Here is a 17,748-nt window from a genome sequence, read left to right on the forward strand (position 1 = left end):
AATGTGCCTTCCTTATAAATGATCCTTATAAACGATCCTGGGATAGCTGTAGGTTTTAGGGAGAACTTTTGTATTTTGAAGTGAGTCTTAGAGTTTCTTCAGAACTGGCAGGAAATGGCCAAACTCTGCCCCTGGATTGAATGGTATTGAAGAAGTTTCTTCAATTTTGTCAAAGGGATCCCAGAAGGTGTCTTGAAGGGGAAGAGATCTGAGAGTCCCTTCCAACTGTTAACTTTAATAAGCAGTAGTGCTATCTTTACCTTGGTTCCATCACTATTTTAAAGCACCTGGCAATTCCAAAGGACTAGAGAAGTGAAGTATTCAATGTATCTTAAGAGATATGCTTGCTTTCCTAAGGCAAATGACTTGTTGTTGTTGTTAAACTGGAAAATATTTAAATCTTTCTTATCTCTGAGCTGTTATGAAAATGTCTCTGTATGTGCAAAGTTTAGTTTGTAGCTATATGACTCCAATAACCCATGAGACTCTCAAGAGGAAATTCACAAAGACCTAATTTTAAAACACTTTTTGGCCAAAGTCATTAAATCTCTGAACAAGGAAACATTATAGAAAATTCAGATGGTCTATGAAGAGTGAATGTGTTAAAATTCGAGGCCAAAGCCCATCATTAGCATGTGAAATAGAGAGATTTTTGTCTTAAGATGCAAACCTGAACTGAACTTTCAGTAGCAAGGCTGTGCCTTTAGTCCAGCCTATACTCTATTCCAGCAGCTTCAGTAGATGAGATACTCTGATCTGCCAAAGAAACCAGCCCAAACGGTCAATTGTGTGACTATTGTGAAACATTACTCAAAATGACCATGCAGGCCAATGTGAGAACAGATAAAAATGTTCAGTACAAAGCCAGTATATTTTTCTTCGCATTTTAACCAGAAGGTGGCACTGTAGCACGTCTTTTGGAGGCAAACCATCCTTCCCCCCCCCCCTCCCCTTATAAGAGACTGGAATTTTACGAACAACAGTAACTCAGACTTTTCTTTGTGTGTGTGTGTGTGTGTGTGTGTGTGTTTGTGTGTGTGTGTGTGTGTGTTTATTTTGATAGACACAGCGAATCATCATTCATACATGTTCCATCCACATACTGAAGAAATGTTCTCTCTATCTACTTTCACTTTGCTGGCAGACTGACACCTATATAATTCTTTTATTATCCAGATATGTTTCTGGTCAAAACAATCTGAAGAACTTTATCTAGAGTACTACCTATATACACTCTGTTGTGAAATGTTCTTTCAGTTCCCAGCTATGTTTGAAGGACTAGTTTATAACAGTGCCAAAAGAAATGACACTGCATTGATTAACAACCAGAGTAATTGCATACACTAAGTGTACAAAGGTTGTACTTATGCTTACTGAATAAAGCTGTTCTCTTAGAACAGAAACAAGGCCTGCTTAAAATCCAGAAACCAAATGGTATATCAGTGAGATGAAATGGTCTGAATGGCTGGTAGAAATTTAAATTTCACAAACCACTGAAATATGTATACTATTTTCTTCATATACTTGATTAGAGAAAGTTGCAAGATACTTAACTAGCTCATCAGATTCCTCCAAGATTTGCTTAGGTATGTCAAACCAGGTAGGAATGTTAGCTGTTTTTAAAAATTTATTTGTGTGTGTATGATTTTGAAAGGAACAGGATTGCAAGTCAGATATTGTGGTCCTATAGTCCATGGACTCACACAGACTGTGGGAAAGCTTTCCAAAGGAGATGGCAGTCTCAAAGATTAGAACAGTCTCTTCAGCTATCCACTGTGTGGATTCTGCAATGGCTTCTGATCTTGGTCTGGGCCAGCTTCAGTCGTGTTTTATGTAGCATGGACAGCTGTCTACTGGAAACCCCGTAGAGACCACCAACCAACCATGAGAAGGTGACAGTTACCTATCATCTGAACTAATCCAGCTTCCTAAATACTGAAGATCTATTTATTACCTGTCTTTCTAATCAGTCTCTTAAGCAATTTTGTACAAGAGCTACAAATTTTGGGCCACCAAACACATTTTGCTGAAATACAAGTCTACTCCATACTGGAAAAATATGTGATTTTGGGCTTCCAGTCCAAAGCTCTGATTTTCAGTAAGAACTTCTCTGGTGATTTGCTAGAATATTTTCACATCTAAGTGGAAATAGAGCTGTATCTGAAAGTGAAATATGTTTAACTTTTCTATGGTGATTCCACAACCAACATCTCTGCTTTTCACATTGAGAAAGGCATAACTTTCTGTGGTATAATTCCTTAAGCATATATAGGGTCAGGGTCAGTTCACAGTGGGATTCATGTACAGCTTCTAAACAAGCCGAAAGCAAAAAGGTGTAGGTGTCAAAATCAGAAAGGCTATTGCCGTAACCTTGCACAGAGCCTGTGGTCAGTATGGCTCACCAAGGTTTTAGAATTTCACAAGCAGCAGCTTGACTCGCCACAAGGGACTCAGAAAAGCGCTTTTAGAAATAGGCATAATAATCAGCTCCTTAACCAGTGGTTAGCAAATCATGTTGACTGTTTGACATAGAAACATCCCTGCAGCAGAAAGTAAGAATGTTCATATCACACAGTTCATAGGTTTGCCATACATGACTGCAAACTATATGCAGCCTGTACGATGTGTAATCAACAGAAGATATTACATCAAAACAGGGAAGATAGCTTTTAAATAGTAAGAGATCTACTGATACTATATTGCATCAGCCTGAGTGTCCTGGCAAGGTCTGTATTTCCTGTTTTGAGGGTCCAAATATGGGCATTGCCATATCCTAGGATCAGTGGACATGTGCCTTCATTGTATCTTAGCACTGAGCCAAACCTCATATCTGTATTCTGGAGGGTACTGTGAGCATGCAGCTGAGACCTTTCCATTTCTAATTATCTATGATGTAAAAGGTCATGAGACACATGAGAAACCATATTCAATCAATACTGGACTGATTCTTTTCCCCCCACTGATTTTGGAAAATGTTTCCATGGTTAGTATCACTCTGGGATATATAGAGAAAGAACAGAACTGAGGTGCCTGTAAACATATTTATTTAGCATTTTGCTTCACTGAGCATAGCAGTCATCTGTCCAATCTTAATTTTTTTCTAAGGGACCATCACAAAAAGACCCTGTAACACAAAGAAAAACAATCTGCAAATGCTGCCTTGAAATGTGGCCTTTCCTGCCTAGTTACAGGATGAAATCGATACACAGCTGCAGATTTGTTGACCTGCACGAGATTGAAACTATAATATGAAGAAATGAAATTCTTCCCTGATGATAGATTTTTCTCCCCTTAGATACCACTAGTGGGAACAATATAATGACTGGAAGGATCTGCAGAACTCCGTATAATGTTAGAGAATGTCATGTTGAGAAAGGGCATATGTTCTCTATGTGACTGCTCCTTAATCTTCTCAGATTTTCACAAAGAAATCATATTAATCAAATCTGCTTTCAGCTGTATGAAAAGTGCAGTTTGAATGGTTCACAGCTTAGGAAGAAATTGAATATAGAAGAAAACCTTGGATAGAAATAAGCCCAGAACTTAAAATAACTTGCTGTTGTCGGTATCTCACTTTATGATTCTGAATAGCTATGACAATTGTGCAGCAGAAAGCTCTGAAACTGCCCAATACTGTGGCTATGGAGTGGTCCATGAAGGCAATTCAGGAGCAGAGGAATTGCCAGATGAAATCAGACTGGCTTGCCATCTGCTACTGGCTTGAAAAGAAAAACGCATACCCAACACAAAATCCTACCCAGACAAATACCAGCCAGGGGCAAAATTCTGCCTGGCCACTGAACAGGTACACAGCCCACCTTATTTGAAAAGCTCCTTGGGAGCTAGAGGAAGATGAGGCTATATGTATATATGTATGTATGAGGTGCAGGTATTGTTTGAGTCTCACTCCCTCAGACCTTTCCATCACCCTGCGTAGAGATGAAGGGAGAGGGCAGAGAGCAGGGACATCCCTTCAGGTCCGTGCAGCAGAGGGATAGATGTGGAGGGGGAAGCAGATGGTACGCCAAGTGACTGGGAATAGTCAGCATACTCCTCTGTGCCTGGAGGATCCCTGGGAGGCACCATGCTTTCTTCATGCATTTTAACCTTCTAGTGCTCCCTCTAGAGCTGCCTCCTTATTAGGGGTTATTGTGGAGGCAGCCTTAAATCCATGGAAATACGCTATTTTATTAAATACACCAAATAAAAGCCACAACACTTATATGTGGTTTCCTCATTGCTATTAGTGTTCAGTGTTTATTTGGCACTACTATTGTGTTTGGCACCATTCAGACTACAGAGAAAGACCTGTTTCCTGTGCCCAAAAGCTGATGTTCTAATGACCCAGTCCTGCTCCCTTTGAAATCACTGGGATCTTTGCTGATGATTTTTGCTGTGAAGAATAAGGTGGACATGAACGTACTCCAGGAGCAGGTTTCCTTTCCTTTCTGTTAAACCCAAATATCAGGCTTATAGGTAGATGATGATCATATCACAAAGTGTACTTTGAGATACAAATGACAAGATGTTGGTTCTTGCAATAGGATCCAAAGGACATTTCTGTGCCATTTAAAACAAAGGTACCAGCATTTTTCTGAAGGTAAAGTGTACTTAATTCTAGAAAAAACAAGAATAAAAAAGAGGCATCAATCTAAAGAGAACTGTATTTTAAATTGTTGCCAGAAAAACAGGATATACTTGAGGTCTCTCTGAACACGTCTACTTCTGTCTGGACTCTGGAGAAAATCTACTAATAGCAAAGGCATGACATTAGATTACAACCACAAAATTGCAGTTTTAAGACTGTAATGAAAATGGGTTAAGTCTATACCATTTCCTATTCCTATTACAATCCCTGCCATAAGAAAGCTTTTCCTGGAATTATTGAAAAGGAAATTCTCCTTTGCTTGTACATGTCATTTCATTTTTCCTCTCACTGTATTTGTAAAGATAGCTGAAGTTGTTTAGGTAACCATTTTTCAGAATACTATCCAAATCTGAGGATGGTACTATAAAAGGAATCTAGCATGGGCCAATGGTTATTATACTGTGGTATTTGAAATCAGTAGTGTTTAATTATGTACAGACACATAGTAAAGTCAAACTTCTGAGGAGAAATGAGCAATGAGATTTGAAGTCTATGGGGCTTGGAGATGCTCAGTATATCTCAGGATACAGATGTAAGACCTCTAATTTGGTTGTTGCTGGTACACGAACAGATGAAAATACTGACTCCTGCATATATCCCAAGGCATTCCTGACTTGTGACAGGAAGACAGCCTATGGATTTGCAGGTCTTTTGCTAGGTGGGAAATGCAGGGGAAATACAGCTGTGCTCAGAAAGCTAATTCTGCAAGAACAGGATCTTATTTTTCTTTCAGCAAGTCCCTGTTCTCATGCTGGTGTGAGCAGAGATACTTACTGTAGTTAAGCCAAAAGGTGTCCAGTATTGGGTGTGAAGATGGGCTTTCAGTGGGATGACTGGGGAGCGGGAGAGGCTTTGGGCCTCAGAAAGGTGGTGATGAGGACTGTCCCTCCAGTGCTGCTCATTGGGTCCACAGGCATTCCCCGCCCGTACCAGAGCGGACCCTGCAGTGACAGCTGTGAGCCACGGCAGGATGAAATGCTCTACTCATGGCAGGAAGAAGACTTGCGTTGTGGTGGGCAGCATAGCTTAACCATGCAAGTGCAGTTAATACAGCTCATTTGAGACAGGATGGATTTGCTGTGCATGCTGTATGTGTGTGCATACACTTGAATGGCCTGCAGAGGCAGCAAATTATGCCCTGTGGCCTGCCTTAATAGCGAAATTGGGCACCACTCACTTAAAGCACTGTTTGCTTTGAACAGTCACTCAGGCGTAAATGACTCACTATGAGGTGTTAAAGTCATGCTGGTTGATGTAGTATTCAGAGGTCTAACAGCCTCAAGCTCAGTGCAGAAAAAAAAAAAAGATAAATTTTTTCATTTGAGTGGTAAAAAAATAAAGAGAGGAACATTTTCCTTGGAATGCCTTTTTGACACTATTGGAAATTAGCCTATCTATTTAGAAATTCTGGGAGACAGTCCCAGGGGAGCTACAATGTTTTAAAAGCACTGCTTGAAGGAGATGATGAAGCTTGGTCATAAAAAGAGTCAGGCTTGCTGACATGTTAAAATGGATAGCTGAAAGTGTGGAAAAACACTTGAATCAGGAGAAAAATTACAGTTTTAGAATTATTTCCAACTGCTGGATGTTTGATCATTGACTTTGAATGGCCAGCTTATATTGAAAGGTCTCTGGTGTCCTGTAGGTAGACAGCAGTGGAGGTATTTTAGCAGAATTAACTTGATGCTCATGATTCAGTTTTTGCTTGACTCTTCCCTCAGCTTTTCACCCAGACAAGTGTTTGGTAGTCAAAGCTGACTTTTTAGAGTTGTATTGATCACACAGTGCTCTATTGGCACCAGTGAAGGGAGACTGAACTCATCCAGGTGCTGAATCTTTCCAAGTCCTTCAGTTGTGAGGACTGTGGTTAAGAGGGGAGGATTTGGGACAATTCCAGGTATACCCATAGTATATATATATATATATGTATATCTACACAAATGGATTCACCAGCTTAATTTCCCATTTTCCCAGGAAAAGTGTAGTTAATCATAAAGGATTGTTTTCTCTCTCTGCATATCCCCATTCTGGACTCACCGCAGCTATTTCTGTAATAGGTGTGACCTTCAAAATATGTGAAGATTGATTAAGAAGATAAACCTATGTGTTCATTCCTTTCCAGGAAGCCAAATTGCCAGCACCTGGCTCTTCATAGCTCAGCATGAAATTCAGTCACCAAGACATTCTGTCTGTCATGTAGGGATAGGAGAGGGGGTCACCTGGAATGCTCATTTATGTAGAGAAGTGAGTCAGACTTAAATTCAGAGGAGGAGAAGGTAACATGGCCATACTTCAAGTTCTGTGTTGTTAGGCATAGGAAGGGTGCCAAAACTGGTCCTCCTTACAGTGGGAGGGAAGTCTCCTTTCATCCAAGTCTTGATTTGTGGTAAGTCTGCTCCTTAGGGTAAGATGGAAGAAAAAGTCAATTCTAGTGAATGGCAGACGCTGCTCCCCCTGAGATTTTTAGGCAGAAGGTTATAAAATGTAAAAAGAAGTATCTACTTTTGAAATTCAGAAAAGAAGATTAAAATTGTTGTTATGGATAGCAAAATACAATATATTTAACAAGGGAATTGGATACAAATCCATTCTTGATTGTAGTGTTCCTCTGTCTCAGGAAGTCCTTACAACTGTTTGCAGGAGGTACATAGTAGGTAGGGATGGCTTCATACTTGTTTTCGTTCTTCTGCTTTTTCTCCAAGAAACTGCTATTAATCACTGTCAGATGCAGGTTACTGTTCTGATGGGATCTTCGGTCTGACCAAGTTGTGTTATGAAGTTACATTCTTATGTGTCTCAGTTTCCATACAGAATGCTTGACTTTGCAGACTCTTGGGAGTTCTGTTTGCTGCAGGGAAGGTTTTCTAGCAACTGAAACCTGAGAATCACTTACATAAACTTTATAGATGTCCCATTTTATAAATCTTTCCCTGTCTCCTCATCTTAATCTTCTTTCCTGGCTCCTTTTTTTTTCCCTTCGCTGCATCCTTTAACATACCAGCTCCTTTGGTCCTTCTCCAGATAGATTCCTGAATATTGATGATGTTTTCCTGTGTCTCCATTTCCTTCTCAAAAAGGATTCATTTCTATCTCTTGATCCAGCAGGCCACCTACCTTGGCTGATAGCACATTAAGTTGCTTCTTCTGGTGCTCTTGGACTTTACCAGAACCAGGATTAGTTCTGGTTCTTTCATATACCCACTAAATCACAGTACAGTTAGAGCATGTTATTTCTGTATTCCATAGCTTATAAAAAGAGCAGCACATTACCCTAATCTAAATGCTAAAACATACTATATTTTGAATGGCTGGTTATACTTCCTCTTTGTCACAGGTGACCAGGTTGTATAAGGAGAGGAAAAAGAATTGTAAGCCAATTAAATTATTGAACATTGAAAAGGCTAGCTAATATAATCCCTGTCCGTCACAGAGTGTCTAGAAACATTACAATATTTCTTATAGAATTAATGAAAGTTGAAAATAGAAAGAAATCATGCAGCCTAGAGGAAGCATTTGTAACAAGAGTTGGAATATCAAAGATGGGACTAGGACTGACTGGAAAATACCAATATTTGGGTAAAAAGGGGAAAACAAAAGATTTACAGCTGGGGACTTGATGCAATTTCTGATTGGATTGCTCACTGGTCTCTCATTCTCTATTGGCCAGTTTATTTATCCCATGATATGCCATCTCTGGCCGATCCATTAAGTAGGACATGTAGTCTGGCATGAAAACCAGGTTTATAAGGAAGATTGGGGGACCATGATGAAAAGCTGAAAGTTTTCTATGAGAACTAGGTATTTTAAAGTAACTTATTTGAAAACCATATGAAAATAAGTTTATATGGAGATATATATATATAAGCATTAATTGAGACCAGTCTTCAACAGTCCTAATAGATATTGTAATTTTTATTTTCTTCAGAAGTGCCAGGTCATGTTGAAGTAAATTACTGGAGGAAGTACAGACAAAGGGCAAGAAAAATGTTTCAGTCATGATGCCATCTGTCCAATGCTAGCTGACTGCTAAAGCAGTAAAAATGGAGATTAATATAATTCAGTTGCTGCAATCTTCTTAATCTCAAATTAAATTAGCATCAGGATTGGCACTTTTTAGACTGAGTTGAGGGCCCTGATTATGATTCCTTCTTGCCTTCTCTGGTTTCATTTATTGTTAGTTACTATTACAAGTTCGTTAAAAAGTAATTTAATAAATGCTGAGATTTCCTGTCTCTAAAACAATTATCAGAATGAAGAGTGATGGCAGTGGCTGGGGAATATGTTGAAATTTGGTAACCCTTTGTGAAAGATAAGCAGGACACAAAAACCTTACTATTTGATTAAAAACTATTATAATAGCAATTGCCTCTGCTCTCCAGATGTAAGTGAAGCAGGACTTGAGGCGTCTTCTGGGTCCTAATTCTGTCTCTGCCACAGGTGAGTCCACATAGGTCACTTATGCCAATACTTTTGGGAATCAGTGCTATTTAATTTGCTTATTGGTTATTCAGATGGGAGGACAATTGGGCACTATCATGATCCTGGGAACAGGACTTTACAATTCCTTTACACATGTAAGTACTGAGGATGGCACTGAAATGATGTTAAGGAATCACCAGCTAGCTAATTTAAAAATTTCAGAGGCCTCTGACCACTCAAATACACATGTCATTATGACATGGACATATGTGAAGCCATTCAGGACCAGGTGCTTTTTAGTGGCCCTACCATACTGTTTGAATACCTCTATTCAAGTTGCTTAAAAGGTCTCCAATCACACAGCAAGAGTGAGGAATGGTGGAGGAAGCAATGAAAGTTTGGTGTGGGGGGGTAGGCTGAGAGAAAAAGAGAGAGATTGTTTCAAATAGGCAGGAAGCATATGAGCAGTAACTGGGACTGTGTTTATAACATCATGTTAGCTTAGGATTCAAGGTCACACTCAATGGTTTCCTCATTGCTTGCATGTTAACTTTCACCTTGGCCTTGCTGGCTGTCAGGCAGAACTCAGACCTGACCGGGAACACAGCTGCATACACGCCCTGCAAAAGCATAACCTCTTGGTGGCCTAGGGAAGAGTCAAAGCCTGTATGGAGAGAGCTGAAAGGGGCAGGCCAACGGAGCAATGAAGTGAGATAAAGGATGGCGTGCTGCACAATGAAGGGTTAACCTCAGGAGGATTCAAGAGCTCAGGAGTTGCTTGTTGCAACTAAAGGAAAGCAGGATGATGGCCAGCTGAAGCTTGGATCGGAGACAGAGGAGGCAATTATCTTCTGCAAATAGAGACTGTGTCAAGAGGTTTCTTCCTTAACTTCACTGCAATGCAGATTACCAAGAGCCACCCTTCTCATGTGATAAGCTGGCCTAAAATTTGGAGAGAGCTACTAAGAGGAGCCATGTTCACTTACTGCTCATCAGGTCAGCACACAGCCTGGGGTACTACCTGCCATAGGAGACCTATGTTTTCCATCAGCTGTGAAGAAAAATTCTCAACACCAAGATGCAACAACAACAATTATCTTTCCTGGAGACAAAAGCAAATAACTCCCATTCATACAGGATCTCTTTAAAACAGACAAATATTTCTTAGTAATAGCTGCAGTACGTGGAATTAACATAACTCTGAGCACTCTCTGAGGACAATGCTGCCTTCAGAGCCAGAGAACACACCTACGCTAAGTATGATGTGTGCTTGTATGACTCAAAGATAATATTTACAGCTGTGGTGGTTAGGTTGCTCAGAGCATGCCATGAACCTTCCTTTCACACTATATTATCCTAGACTGCATTGTTCTATAAGGGAGACACTGAGTCTGGCTCCCTTCGGAGTGTGTCGAAAAGCCAGAAAACATGCATGCTGTACTGACTCCTACAAGAGCACTCACATTCATCTCAGAGGCGGCAGGCTCATTGCAGCTAATAATTTCTCTTTCAAAACCTGGCTCCTCACCATCTTCATAAACCCTGAAGCAAATATAATAGTACCCTCAGGCCCTCAAGAATGCTCATACAGCAGGAATTTGGCATCTTCCAAATGTGATTCATAGGCTTATTCATTACATTGTGCCCCTGAAAAAGTCAAGAGGAGATCTCAGGTGTGCTGCATACACCAGTTCACTCCCATTGGATGGGGGATTACCCTTGCCTGAGGGCACCTGTCATTTCTGATATCATTAAACTTAGAATTGAAGAGGCTGGTGAAGAAGCAGTTGAGGGTATACATGGAGAAGATGACTGAGGAAGAGTCAAAGTTTATAAGGAGAGAGCTGAAAGAAGTGGGCCAACTGGATGATAAATTGAGATAAATGATGAAATAATAATTAGAAATGAGAAGAATTAAAAGCATTAAGCATGTAAGCAGGGGACAGCAATCAGACAGCCTCTGCAGCTGAGTGCAGGCACTAGGGTTCCCTATTGAGGGCCCATGGCAGAAGGAGAGAAAAGATCCCTGTGGCAGTTAGCACCGAGTGGCAGTAGTTATGGTGCCTAGGCTTCATGTGTCAGCTGAATTTTTGAATTTACAGTGGCTGAACACACATCCGAGTCAGAATATCCATTCACCTTGCTTATCAGGAACAGAAGGCAAATTCTCAAAACACAGTATAACCTGTTTTCGTATTGCAGTATTTTCAAATCTAGCACATATTTTGTTTATTTTATTAAATGTATTACAGGGATTTCTACAAGTCTGACTCATGGTCCAGGATCCTGATGTACTATATACAGTAAAAGTAGATGGTATTTATTTTTGAGAGAGTCAAAATATATGACAGGAGACTACAGAAGGAAACAAACACAGGAGACAATGAGATACATGATCAGTAAAGTAGACAAATACCCAGAGTAAAGATTGTAGGTTTAGTCACTTACAGTTATAGGACATGTCATCTAAGACACAATATATTGCAGCTGTTTCAATGGAAGGTATTAATTGGTGAGAAAATGTGTTTTCTTCAAATAAAATCACAGTAAAAAACTTATCTTCCCAGAAACTGAAATGTCTTCAACATGAAGAAAAGTCATTACTTAGCATTCAGTAATTCTTACCTTATTCAAATACTGCATTTCTACCCTACCCATCTGAAGGGGGCTGCATCATACACAGAAGGAGCTGTTAAAAAATGTCTCCAGATGAGACATGGGGAATAAGAAGTAGGTGCAATGATAAAAGTCCTTAGCAGAGTGTAGTGCAGGACAAAGGTACAGGGCAAAAGAAAAAAAGAAAAAAAGAAAAAAAGGAGAGTCATAACGGAAAGGTCTCTTGAAAGGGTGAATGAAGACCTTAAAGGTGATACTGAAGATGAGAAGTTGTGGAGATCATTTGGGGTAAAGAAAGATGACATGATCCTTATAGCAGAGAGAATTTTAGATCCAGGAAATAAATTGCAATGTCTTTTTAAGGACCTGCATAATAATTTACTGGTGATAGAGAAGCATTTCTTCTCTCCATGTAGTCATTCAAACCATGCTAACATACTGGCACCTTGTGCATGTTATGGGATTGCTTCTTGGTGAATACTGAATAATTACCCTTACCACTGAAGAGATTAATAGCATGAAAATTAAGCTTCTGTGAATGCAATCTTGATTATTAGGGCTCTGAGTGTGTTGCTGGGAATACATTGCTCAACTGTTCAAAAAAGTGCACAACACGTACTGTGTTATCAGTATTTTAAAAGTTAAAGAGTTTGACAGGAATGCCAGCATTAAAAGTAATCCCATATGAAACACTCTCCAGGAGCTAATCTATTGCCATTTCCTGTTCATATAACTAGATCAACCATAATGAATTAATAAAAATACAGGGAAACTCTTGATGCACTTAGTAAAGTGTGTACCACTGACACAGACTTGAAACGCCTACCAGCTTATACAACACACTTATTTTGCCTACTGCCTGGGCTTTTTGAAAGTAGCGTCTTATTTTGGTGCCTGCAGGTTTTAGCTTTCCTAGCTTTAGGTGGTGGCTGATTTTCAAGAAGACTCACCTTCAGAGGAGGTGAAGACCACAGTCAGTGGAAGTTAAAGTTGCTCAGACTCTTTGAAACCCAGTGTCTCTTAGATTGGAGACCGAGGTCCAGCCCAGGCACCTGCTATGATAACCTGACTACATTTTCATGGTTGGTTTCATTCAGTCTCAGTGGTCAGGGCAAAAGGACTGCAAGCCTTGCCACACCGGACCTGCTCAAAGGCCCCACAGCATTGTCACCCTCACTGAAGGAAGATGCCCTTCTGCTCAAGGCAGAAGGTATATTGGCAGTGAAAGGGAAAAGAAGATGTTGTTTTCTTCCATTTAGTGGAAAGTATACTATTCCCTGAGAAAAGAGATGGAGTCCAGGAAGCACATGCATAACTACCTAAATAACCTGTTGTGCACAATTTATGCAACGACAAGGCATTACTCTACCCTTCCATCCTCTTCTACATGTCATAAAGTGACATTGCTTTTCTTATTAGTGCATCCTCACATAATGGTATATTAATAACCTTCTGTCCCTCTGTCCATTTATTCCTCCTCCTTCAGGTGTATTTTTGCTGAGTTCTTACTCCCCAGGTGAAAGACTTCGCCTCCCCTCCCCTCCCCTCCGTCCCTTATCTGTGTTTTTGCTGGTACCCACTGTTTACATCATTTCACCTTTTTTAATAAAAAGAGGATAGGATTATGGTGGGTAGAAGGGGCAACAGAATGACCTCCCACCCCTTGTGGTGACCATTCATGAGTATAAACTCCACACAGTATATAGCTTAGAAATGCTAATATCTTTGTAAAAAATAAAATTGTTTCAAGCTTAGTTTTAGCATTAGCAGATGGTTTTGAAAAAAGGCAGTTCTAAAGCAAAGTTCTGCGCTTAAGAGCAAATCCTCCATTATCTGCAGGCAGGTTACCTGGGCTGTGGATTCGTCACATCGCGTTGATGGTGAGAGTCTGAAGTTGCCCATGGCAGTAAGCTGTGGAAGGGTAGTCAACTCAGGCACAGAGATGTGTGGAGGAAGGTGTACTTCTCCCATGACCAGCTTAGGTCCTGGGACAGTACGGTTGCTTCTGTACCCAGCACAGCCGGGAATTTTGATCCCCGCAGACCTAAGCTGGCTTTGTGCAGAGTTGAGGATCTGTGAACACTGAGCAGAGACATGGTGGTGGCTCCACAGGGAACTGGCAAGGGACAGGTGGGTTTGATACTTCCCACTGTGTCAGACCTTCTGAACTAACACCACCGTTGCAGAGCTGCTCCTACATCTCCCCATGCTTTGGAATTGGTGAGAGGGAATATGACTTCCTATGCAGCGCTGTCTCCTCACTCAGTGCAGATCCAGTGGTGTGCCCCAGTGAGCAGTTCTTCTTGGAGCAGGGACCCATGCTGCGTATTCAGCAGGACTCTCAGACTTCCAGTCCTTGGGACGCTTTCATGCTTTACCTTCTCAGCACATACTTTTCTTACCTCTGGCCTGATGTTTTCTGTTAACTATTTCTCCATCCAAACCTACAGACACCTATAGGACCTGTTCACACCAAGTCACACAGCAGGGGCGTTTTGTGACATGGGCTGTATGAGCTTTCAGACTGCTCAGGAAGAACTTAGCTCTGTGTCAGCACTGGCCAAGTTACACTTGGTCTGGGTCTGTGGTTAACCAGCATAGACACCTACATTTCCTAAATTTTTCCATTACCTATAGTAATCCTGGACCTCTTTCAGTTCAGATAATGGAGTGTTAATTGTAGGTCTTTTTGCTGTAATTTGTATTAAAAATGAGACAAAAAACTGTAGAAAAGTACATATTTTTTCCCTCTTGCATTCCTAAAAGAGATAAAGGGGTAAGACTTACATTAAAGGATAATAACGAAGAATGGGAAGAGCGCAGCTAACAGAGGCAGCGAACAGACGCAGCAGTTTGCGCAGCAGTGGTTGGGCTCTGACTAGAACTTGAGGATCTTGTGGAAGTTGTGGGCTTTCTGAGGACCCCCGAGGACCTAGAAGGTGATCGCTGTGAACAGGAAAGGGGAAGCTAGGCAAGGACAACTGCAGGAGGCCTTGACTTCTCCTGGGAAAAGCTCGTGGGAAAAGCTCCAGCTAGGAGTGGCTGCTGCTAACGAGCTCTCTGGGTTGCCCCTGACCAGAGGGAGTTGGGGCCTTTGATCCCAGTGGCCCTTGATTGGGCGGTCAAGCACCCTCTTAGGCAGTGCTAGGGAGAGGCCTATATAAGAGCCAGGCCTAGAGCGCAGCTCCTAGAGCGCAGTGAACAGAGGCAGCAGTTTGCGCAGAAGGGACCTTCATTTCTGTTCCCTGTGGTGTACACTTCCTCAAGTATGGTCGTGACACGCCGCACAGCGTGTTCCCCAGCGGCTGCTGGAGTTGCTGTGTCAGAGGCTTGGACCCAGACTGACCCTCTGACAGCAGATGCGGCTCTACAGGTCTCAGGCTGCAGGGAGTGCTTGGGGCCTCTCCGGGAGGCCTGGGCTGGCAGTCGGCTCTCCTGCAGGAGGTGTGCTGCTGTTGACGAGTTGTGTCGTCAGGTAAGGGAGTTACAGGAGGAGGTCAGTAGGCTGCGCAGCATCCGAGAAGCAGAGCAAGAGATAGACAGGGTATTCTCGGAGACTGTGCAGCTTTGGGAGTCCCAACCCCCTGCAGCAGTGGAGTTGCCAGAGGGCTCTGTGCTGTGTGAAACGGTACATCATAACATCGTAGAAGAAGGCTGGAAACTGGTCACTGCTCGTGGGAGGAGAAAGGCTCCTACTCCTCCTGAAGACTTGCAGCTGAAGAACAGGTTTAGTGCCCTCCAGGATGAGGAGGAGATGGGCATGGCTGCCAGGGAAGTAACCGGGACAACAGACCCTGTGCCCTGCCGGAACACCCGGAAGAAGCGGCGGGTGATTGTTGTGGGGGACTCCCTGCTGCAGGGGACGGAGGCATCTATCTGCCGACCTGACCTCTTGTCTAGAGAGGTTTGTGGCCTGCCGGGGGCTCGTGTGAGAGATGTCATGCAAAGACTGCCAAGGCTCGTCCATTCTTCGGACTATTACCCACTGCTGCTCTTCCATGTGGGCACCAATGACACCAAGGGCAAACTGCAGACCATCAAGCAGGATTTCAGAGCTCTGGGGATGGTGGTCAAGGGTCTGGGAGCCCAGGTCATCTTCTCCTCAATCCTGCCAGTGAGGGGGATGGATGAGAGGAGGAGGAGACGGACTTTCCAGGTTAACGACTGGCTGCGCCGCTGGTGTTGGCAACAGGGTTTTGGTTTCTACGACCATGGGACCCTGTTTGAAGATCGACAACTGATGGCAAGAGATGGGATCCACCTCACGAGGCGGGGCACGCGGGTCTTTGCCAACAGGTTGGCCAACCTGGTAAGGAGGGCTTCAAACTAGGAAAGATGGGGGAAGGGGAGAGTTATAGTGACAGGGTAGTTGGCAAAAGACAGCTCAAGTCAGGATGCCTCCAGCAGGTGAATGCAGCCAGGGAAGTGCGCATGGGATGTGGCTATGGAGGACCCTCTTGTATCCCTCCTGGGAAACCTGCATGCTCGATCACCTCCCTGAAATGCCTGTACACCAATGCACGCAGCTTGGGGAACAAACAGGAAGAACTAGAGATGTGTGTGCGGTCGCAGGGCCATGATCTCATTGCCATTACAGAGACGTGGTGGGATAGCTCGCATGACTGGAGTGCTGTCATGGATGGCTACGTGCTTTTTAGGAAAGACAGGCCAGGAAAGCGAGGTGGTGGAGTTGCTCTTTATGTGAGAGAGCAACTGGAATGTATTGAGCTGTGCCTAGGGGTGGATGAAGAGCGAGTCGAGAGCTTATGGGTAAGGATCAAAGGGCAGGCTAGCATGGGTGACACTGTGGTGGGTGTTTACTACAGGCCACCTGATCAGGATGAGGAAGTCAATGAGGCCTTCTACAGACAGCTGGAAGTAGCCTCACAATCCCAGGCCCTGGTTCTCATGGGGGACTTCAACCACCCCGATATCTGCTGGAAAGACAACACAGCTAGGCACAAACAGTCCTGGAGATTCCTGCAGAGCATTGGTGACAACTTCTTGACCCAGGTGGTGGAGGGGCCAACAAGGAGAGGTGTGCTGCTGGACCTCGTACTAACAAACAAAGAAGGACTGGTGGAAGATGTGAAGGTTGGGGGCTGCCTTGGCTGCAGTGACCATGAGATGGTGGAGTTCAGGATCCTGTGAGGAGGCAGCAGGGCACTAAGCAGGATCGCAGCCCTGGACTTCAGGAGAGCAAACTTTGTCCTCTTCAGGGACCTACTTGGAGGAATCCCATGGGTGAGGGCCCTGGAAGGAAGGAGTGTTCAAGAGAGTTGGTTAATATTCAAGCATCACTTCCTCCAGGCTCAAGAGCGGTGCATCCCTATGAGTAGGAAGTCAAGCAAAGGAGGTAGGAGACCTGCATGGATGAGCAAGGAGCTCCTGGCAAAACTCAACCAGAAGAAGGAAGTCTACAGAAAGTGGAAAGGGGGACAGGCCACTTGGGAGGAATATAGGAATGTTGTCAGAGTATGCAGGGATGCGACGAGGAAGGCTAAGGCCCGTTTGGAATTAAATCTGGCTAGAGATGTCAAGGACAACAAGAAGGGCTTCTTCAAATACATCAGCAGCAAGAGGAAGACTAGGGAAAATGTGGGCCCTTTGCTGAATGGAGTGGGTGCCCTGGTGACGAAGGATGCAGAGAAGGCAGAGTTACTGAATGCCTTCTTTGCTTCAGTCTTTACTGGTCAGGCCAGCCCTCAGGAACCCCAGACCCTGGAGGCAAGAGAGAAAGTCTGGAGAGAGGAAGACTTTCCCTTGGTGGAGGAGGAGTGGGTTAGAGATCATTTAAGCAAACTTGACACCCACAAATCCATGGGCCCCAAAGGGATGCACCCACGAGTGCTGAGGGAGCTGGCGGACATTATTGCTAAGCCACTCTCCATCATCTTTGAAAGGTCATGGAGGACAGGAGAGGTGCCTGAAGACTGGAAGAAAGCCAGTGTCACCCCAGTCTTCAAAAAGGGCAAGAAGGAGGACCCAGGGAACTACAGGCCAGTCAGCCTCACCTCCATCCCTGGAAAGGTGATGGAGCAGCTCATCCTGGAAGCCATCTCCAA

The sequence above is a fragment of the Apteryx mantelli genome, chromosome 2, assembly GCF_036417845.1.
Source record: "Apteryx mantelli isolate bAptMan1 chromosome 2, bAptMan1.hap1, whole genome shotgun sequence".
NCBI lineage: Eukaryota > Metazoa > Chordata > Aves > Apterygiformes > Apterygidae > Apteryx > Apteryx mantelli.